Source organism: Heterocephalus glaber, unplaced genomic scaffold, assembly GCF_053883595.1.
Source record: "Heterocephalus glaber isolate CG9 unplaced genomic scaffold, H.glaber_assembly_v1.0 deba00001610, whole genome shotgun sequence".
Classification (NCBI taxonomy): domain Eukaryota; kingdom Metazoa; phylum Chordata; class Mammalia; order Rodentia; family Bathyergidae; genus Heterocephalus; species Heterocephalus glaber.
Genome location: NW_028258381.1, coordinates 32,800,202 through 32,808,654, shown reverse-complemented (window position 1 = coordinate 32,808,654; position 8,453 = coordinate 32,800,202). Strand labels below are relative to the sequence as shown.

General features: G+C 43.8%; 1 pseudogene; it reads right to left on the bottom strand.

Annotated features, from left to right (window-relative positions):
• Positions 1–597: 597 nt before the first annotated feature.
• LOC101696816 (spastin pseudogene) lies at positions 598–3,827 on the bottom strand (annotated as a pseudogene).
• Positions 3,828–8,453: the final 4,626 nt, after the last annotated feature.

Genomic DNA, 8,453 nt, shown 5'->3' with positions numbered 1-8,453 from the left:
GTAAGAAAGTGATAAATAATGAATTAGAAATTTCTTATCTCACAGTATCTCCTTCTTCTTGTACTGGAGATGCTATTGTAACAGTTAAAATTGGCTCCTTTGAGTATCAGAATTTTAGCAGATAATGAATTCCATCTGGAATAAATTAACAGTCTACAGCAGATTCCTGACAGGGAAAAAAAATAGTGCAGGTCATAAGAGGACTGATCTACATATTATATGACAGAGAAACTCAAATCTTCAAACCTTTTCTATTTTACCAGATTTGCTTTGTTGCTATTATATTGCTTTCTAAATTATTTGGCAGCAAGGTAACAGAGAAATAAAAACATTAAACTGTTTAATGTCTGCAGATTTATGAAGGAAAAAAAACCTCTCAAAATAGCCTTTTCCTATTGCTGTTAGGAAAAAGTTCGATTTGGCACTCTGGATTTGTAAAAGGAAAAGAAAATAAAGGAAACTTAAAGGTGATTGGCATTCCAATCACAAGCAGTTACGAAAAACACGGGAAAGGAAAATAAGAAAAATTACTATTTTTAGAAAACATTAGAAGACAGACAACCACAGGTCTTTGTGTCTTCTGCCCTTCACTGTCTCTGGAATACTTTCACCTGCAATGCAATATAAAAATTATTGTTTACACTAGGATTATATTGCTAAAGAAGACCAGATTTGGTTTTGTTGTGCTCTAATTTAAGTGCCCATTGAGATACTGTGACCACCAAGCCAAGAAGGCCTTAAACAACAAAATATTCCATTCACATTGTGTATTGTTTTCTTGTCCAAGTTTGGTACACAGATCACTATAAGACTGAAAAGTCCTGTAAACTTAAGGCTGAGTTTCTGTGGCTGATAACTGGTCACTGAAGACCAGATGATTCTCTCTTGTTAAGTAAATGTTCTGCAGGCTTACAAAGGCATTTCTTTCAACGGAGGTATCTCCAAAGTCCTTGTTCCATCGTATGTATGCTTCTAAAGTTTGAGAGCTCCCACTGCGTTCTGTTTTTTTCAAGGATTCAGTGAAGTCAGATAATCGAATATTTCTCATCTCACTGGCAGACATATTCTTCACCTGTTCTGGGTTTCAGTTCTCAGATAGGTCCCAGTGCTGAATCTTTTGCCAAAGCTGTTAGATCACTTCCTGAGTATCCATCAGTCATTCTAGCAAGTTGTGCTAGTTCTTTTGGGGTCAATGGACTTCCTTGTTTGCAAAACAGATTTTTAAGTAAAAGTAGTCTTGCCTCCTCATTGGGTAAAGATACATATACCCGTTTGATGAACCGCCTGAGAAAAGCCTCATCAAGCTCTTGTGGTCTGTTAGTTGCACCCATTACAAGTACTCTGGCATCTCCAGCATACTGTACACCATCAAATTCTATTAGAAATTCAGTTTTTAGACATCTATCATGCTCCCCTTTTCTTCTTTCACATAAAAGCCTATCAACTTCATCTATAAAAATTATAGAAGGTTGAAGTTCTCGAGCCACAGCAAAAAGAGCTCTCACCAATTTCTCGCCTTCTCCCACATACTGTGAAGTTAAACTTGCAACACTGATATTAAAAAATGTTGCGTTAGATTCTGCAGCTACTGCTTTAACGAGCACTGTCTTCCCATTTCCAGGTGGACTACAGAGTAATAATCCTCTGGCAGGTGCTCTAAGCCCTGTAAACAACTCAGGCCTCAGAGAAGGAAGAATAACAATGTCTTGTAATGCTTGTTTTGCCAACTCTTGACCAGCTATATCATCAAATTTAACAGCTGTCCCGTTGTCCACAATTTCATTCATTATAAGGTTAGAAAGGTGGCTGTCCACATTCCTAAAATTCTTCAACTGTTTGTTTTTACAAGCAGCAGTTGTAGGGGTTGAAGCCTTATTTGTTCTCTTTATTTTTGGAGTGCCCTTATGAGCTGCTGTTGTGGGACCAGGCCCCCATGGATTAACCACTGCAACTAGGTGCTCTGTGGTGACCTGAAAGACCCGTGGATCCAGTTTTCATAACTGTTTTTGAACGAGGCGGTGAATTACTAGTGTGTGTTAAGGCATCTTTTCTTTTTGGAACAGATTCACTTTCTGACTGGAGATTTCCATTTCGGCCTATCAAGTTAGTACTGTCATTACAGACGTCCGTTTGTGACTTGGAAAATTGCAAAACCGCTGCAGCTTCTCTAGAAGTTGTAAACAGTCCTTGGCCATAACCAAATTCGTCATCATTTTTGCTTGAAGGCATCTAGCTCTTTCACATTGTTCACCTTGTCCTGTCACTTTTTCTAGTTCTTTGATACCTTTCTTATACCATTCCACAGCTTGCTCCTTCTGTCCTTTCTCATCCTCGTCGATGAGCAGGGCAACGGAGATGTACTCGAAGACCTGTTTGTGGAAGGCTCGGACGCGCTCGGCCTCCCCGCCCGGCTCGGCTCCGGGACCTAGGCGCGGCCCTGGAGCTTCTCTTGGCGGCCATGAGGGCGCAGGACAAGCGCTGACAGAGCCACATGAAAAGGAGCCCCAGATGGAAGGCCACCAGGCGCAGCAGCGCGAAGCCTGGGAACAGGGGGTAGGAGAAGTAGTACCTTTTCTTTCCTTTTTTTGATAAGGTTGGCTAAGGGTTTATCAATTTTATTTATTCATTCGAAAAACCAACTCTTCGATACATTGATTTTTTTGTATCATTCTCTTAGTCTCCATTGCATTGATTTCTGCTCTGATCTTTATAATTTCCTTCCTTATATGAGCTTTGGGTTTGTCCTGCTCTTCTTTTTCTAGTAGCTTGAGATTCAGCATCAGGTTGTTTATTTGAGCTCCCTCTATTTTCCAAATATGGGCATTCACTGCTATGAATCTCCCTCGTAGAACTGCTTTCATTGTGTCCCGTAGATTCCTGTATGTTGTACTGGCATTATCATTTACTTGTAGAAACTGTCTTATTTCTTCTTTAATTTCCTCTGTGACCCATTGGTTGTTCAGGAGGGTGTTATTCAATTTCCATGTGTTTGTGGGTTTTTGTGGTTTCTTATGTTATTGATCTCCAATTTTATTGCACTATGGTCTGATAATATACAGGGGGTAACTTCAATTCTTTTACATGTGCTTAAGCATGTCCTATGAGCTAGAATGTGCTCTATTTTGGAGAATGACCCGGGTGCAGCTGAAAAGAATGTATATTCTAATTTTGTGGGGTGGAACACTCTGTAGACATCTATTAAGTCCATTCATTCAAAAGCTTGGTTCAGTTCTAGAATTTCGCTGTTAATTTTTTGTCTAGATGATCTGTCTATTTGTGACAGTGGGGTATTGAGGTCGGCCACTAGAATTGTATTAGTGCTTATTTGGTTTTTCATGTCCATTAATATTTGTTTTGTATAGTTGGGGGCATTCGTATTTGGTCCATATATATTTATGATTGTCATCTCTTCCTCTTGGATTGTTCCCTTCACAAGGATGTAGTGACCATTTTTGTCTCTCTTAATTAGTTTTGGTTTGAAATCTACTTAGTCTGTAAACAAGATTGCTACCCCTGCTTTTTTTCCGGGTTTCTGTTGCATGGAGAACAGTTTTCCATCTTTTTACTTTCAGTCTATGAATTTCTTTTTGAATTAGGTGTGTTTCTTGAATACAGTATATTGCTGGATTTTGCTTCTTAATCCATTCTGCCAGTCTATTTCTTTTGATTGGTGAATTGAGTCCATTAACATTGATGGTTATAATTGATAGATATTGATTCATCCTTGTCATGATGTTTTACTGTTGTTGGCTCTTTTATTTCTTATTTTTCCCCCTTTCCCTTTAGTGTCTTACCTTCCCTGGTGACTTCTCTCTGTTGCTCCTCATGGAGTTGAGACTTTCATTTCTTTTTTTCTTGGATATTGTTTAGAATTGCTTGTAGTGCTGGTTTGGTGTTTATGAAATTTCTCAGGTGTTCTTTCTCATGGCAGTATCTAATTTCCCCATCAATTTTGAAAGATAATTTTGCAGGATACAACAGTCTAGGTTGGAAGTTATTTTCTTTTAGAGCTTGAAACACTTCACTCCAGGCTCTCCTTGACTTGAGGGTTTGTGTTGAGAAGTCTGCTGTGATTCTGATGGGCTTTCCTTTGTAGGTGATTTGTTTCTTTTCTCTAACTGCTTGTAGGATTTTGTTCTGTTGGCTTTCTGGGATCTTGACTGTTACATGTCTAGGTGTAGGTTATTTTTTGATCGTGGGTAGTTGAAGTTCTGTATGCCTCACTTATCTGTATGTCAAATTCTCTACCTCTGTCTGTGAAGTTTTCTACTATTACTTCTGTCAACAGTGTTTTTATGTCATTTGTACTTTCTCCTGCTTTTTCATGGACTCCTATCAGTCTTATGTTACACTTCTTTGCATCATCTAGCGGCTGCTAGATTGATTTCTCGTGGTCCCTTACTATTTTTTAAAAATCTCTGTTTTCATGGTCACTAACTGCAATCCTGTCTTCTATATCTGATAGTCTATCTTCACATTTGCTCAATCTGTTGTGAATACTTTCAATGGAGTTTTTAATCTCCTATATATCTTTGAATCTATTTCATGGATTCTATTTCTTTTCTATGTTGGGCATTCATGATTTCCATTTCTTTCTTGTGCTGGGCATTCATGGCTTCCAGCGTGGTTCTGAGCTCATCTATTTTTTTTATCTGTTTCTGTTCTAGAATCTCTAATCATATCTTTCACTCTGCTCACCATCTCTGTAGTTATCTGGGAAATTATTTCTGTTTTGAATTTTTCTAGAGCCTCATTCATCTGTTTTGTTACTTCCTGTGCTATCAGTTTGGGTGTCCAGGTGGTTATCATATTTTTCCACCTTGTTTCCCCCAGAATTTGCCTTTGGTAAGCTGGAAGTCTGGGTTTGTGTCCTGTCAAGGTGTCTTCTCATTTTTAATTCTGTTGTTGGTGTTGTTTTTGCTTTAATTCCTGGGCTGATACTTCAATATTTCTTATTGTGAGTATCTTTATTACTTGTGTTTAGAGCCCCTAAGGAGTGACTGCTTATCAGAGATATCTTCCAGGTATAGCTTGACAATTTAGTCTTTGAGTCTCTAATGCCTCTTAGGCAATCTCATTTTCAGTATATCAGGGAGGACAACTGATTAGATCAATCACAACACCTTAGCCCAACTGACACAATCAGTGTCAACAATAGCATCAAACACAGCTTAGAAAATGACAATTTGTGGTAGCAGTTAATGTGTCACCTTTAACCACATGAGCTAGATCAAAATCTAGGGCCAACCCAAAATATGTTTGTAGGAAGTAAACCCTTCAATATGGAAAATTTTCCCTTTGGGACAAGGATTTAAGAGGGGTTGGGGCGGGAGGGAGAGATGGAGGGAGAGGGAAAGGGTAGAGGTGAGGCCAGAGGACATGGGAAGATCACGCAAACTGTGGGGATCTGTTGGAGACAGGAGGAAAAGACAGCAAAAGAACAAAGACAATTACAGAACAAACTGACAACAATAGGGAAGCTAGAATAGTGACAGTTGAGAGGACAGAGAGAGAGAAACAATTCAAAATGGGACAGGAACAGGAACAAAGAGGGAGAGAAATATAGAGCCAGGAGAGAGAGAGAGAGAAAAAGAAAAGAAAAAAAATATATATATATACAAAATAAAACAAAAGTTCTCCCTCAGGATATGTCTCTGCTGTCCTGGTAAACAATGTGAGCAGTAGTGTGTGGGTCCAAGTTGATTAGTCTCAGCAAGCCAGCTGTAGTCTACTGAGATTATTTTTTTCTTTCTGGTACCGGGGATCAAACTCAGGTTGTGCTTGCGAGGCAGGTGGCATAACGACTGAGCTAAATCCCCGGCCCGGTAGTCTACTGAGATTCAGGGTGATTTCTGGCTGCAAGATCCAAGCCGAGTTCCCTGACCTTCTGCAGGATTAAACTCTGCAAGGTTCTACTGCAAGTTCCAGCTGTCCTCCCCCCTAGGCAAGTCTGGGTTTCTTTGGGAGGTGCTGATCCCACCAACTTACTAACCAGGATGGTCCAGTGTGCTTTTATTGAAGAGATTTTCTTCACTTTCCCAGTGGGCTTCAATTTTCATTGAGGAGCCTCAGAGAGGTCCTCTCTGTTGTTCACTTCTGCTCTATCTTCTGGGGCTCATAACCATGGCCTTTATGCTCCCCCTGGTGCCTCTGCTGTGCAGATTCAGATACCACGTGGCGGGCTCTGGTGGGACTGCTGGTGTCCGCGGGGATGGGTTCCAGCGTGGGCCCTGAGTCCCTTTCTTTTCCCAGCAGCTGTGCTGAGCCGCCCCAGCCATGTCACCGAGCAGCACTGGCGGTTGTTCCTTTCACCATGAGGTCCTCAGCCCTGGCAGGGAACCTGGGGTCCAGGATTCAGCAAGCAGCCTGAACCAAGGCTCAGAGCAGCCTGTGGCCACCCAGGGTCTCATCAGCAGGGAAGCAGAGGCCAGTAACAAGGTGAAGGAAGGTTCTGTGACTCCCAGCCCAGTGCTCTTTCCATGAAACCTTGGGGGACCAGCTTCTGACTGGGGGAGGAAGCCACTCCACAGCACTAGTCTCATTAAACTGGCCCTGAGGGAAGAGGAGAAGCAGCCCTGAGCGGCCAGTTTCCATGGAACACCTCCTCCCTGCCTGGAGCAACCATATCACCTCTGCTGACTTCACAACACATGGGGCCACCAAGGACGGCACAGGTTGCTCTGTAAGTGCCCTGGTCTTCTGCTGGGACCTCCAATGGGCTCTTAGCATGGCCCCTGTCCCAGGTACCCAACCTTGGGGCCCCACCAAGGACCCAGACCCCACCTGCTCAGGGTCCTCCACCTCCACGCCAAGGGGCAGATGTACAGCTGCTCAGTGGTATTTTGCCCCTAAGGGTCAAAACCGTGCTCTAATTAGAGACAGACAGCAGGGTGTGCAGGGAGGGAGGGGTCATCAATAACTAACACATGCTGTTTGTAGTTTTGAGACCAAACAAGCTGAAGGTCACCATCTCCCACTGAACAAACAGCCAGGATGTCACAGCAGCTTGGGAACTCTGGACCTGGCACCAGGATTGGCTGTGCACCACGGGAAATTGAAAGAGACAGCCTTCCAGCCAGTGGGACGTGGTCCCCGGGTGCTGCCTGGCCCAAGCTCATGACTGAAATCACAGGAAAAGCCCAAGTCCAGGAAATAAGGTATCTACCCTGCTAAGCCAGGCGTGATTTGGGTTAAGGTTACAGTTAAGGTTAGGGTTAGAGTTAAGGTTAGGTTAGGGTTAAGGTTAAGGTTAGGGTCAGGGTGTATTGCAGGCTGTAGTGGCCTCCTATGTGGAACCGACCTCAGAGAAAGAGGCAGAGACCCTCTCTGCAATGAGGCCCTGGACCACAGGGCACCCAAGGAGCCTAGCAGGCAGGCACCTTCCCCACACCCTGGAATGAGGTGAAGATTGCTCCTGTCCCACACTGCCTGACACAGCAAAGTGCAGTTATTTCCCAGACAAGGCTCCAACAGGCTTCCACCCCACCCAAGGTCACTCGGTCGCATGGATGAAGGGCACTATTGGCCAGGACAATGCAAGATCTGCTAAGGATGCCCTGAAGGCCAGAGTCCTTTCCCCAGAGCCACCCACCTTCTGGACCAGAGCTCTGAGACACATCAGGAAACTGAGGCACAGCCCAAACACAGCCCGAGATTGAAGGAGAAGAGGTCCCAGGCTGAGGTTGGACCAATGACAGGGTGACAGGACCTGGGTATCCCAGGACAGGCCAACTCACAGTCAGGTGAGCCGCATCACTACCTGGAGCAGGTGGAGGTGTGGCGGGGGCGGGGCGGGGCGGGCACAGCTTGGGTCTGATTCCCAGGAAGTGTCGCCCTCTCTGGGTCACATTTGGTCTCTAGCACCTGGCTGTTTCCAGTCACTGCCCGAGGGCGATCCGCTGTGCATTTGCGCCACCTAGCGTTGGTAGCATTTCAACAGCCCTTTCAGCAAAACTTGAATTTGTGGGAGTCCTGTCCGGGCATTACAGGACATGAGGTGATTTGCCCAAGGATGGAGAATGAGTGAGCCAAGAAGCCGCTCTCCTATCACCAGTCCCAGGGCCCCCCAGAGAAGCTTGTTAGTGTGTTGCAGGCTGCGACCCAAAAGAGAGACCTTCTCAGGTCATTGCTGTGCCCTGCTCCCTGTCTCAGCCTCCGGCTACACTTACCATCTACCTATTAAACGCATCCAGGCACAGTGGCACACACCTGTAAGCCCGGGTAGTTGGGAGGCTGAGGAAGGAGAAAGGCAAGTTCAAGCCCTGCCTCACCAATTTAGCAAGACCCTGTATCAAAATAAAAGATATTTTAAAAAGAACCGGGATGTATTTCATTGGTAGAACACTTGTCGAGCAGGCACAGGTGGCTGAGTTTAATCTCTAGTACTACCAAAAAAATCCACAGGTTACATTTGAAAAGAAAACAGAATTTGAGAGGAAATAAAACTTCCTACA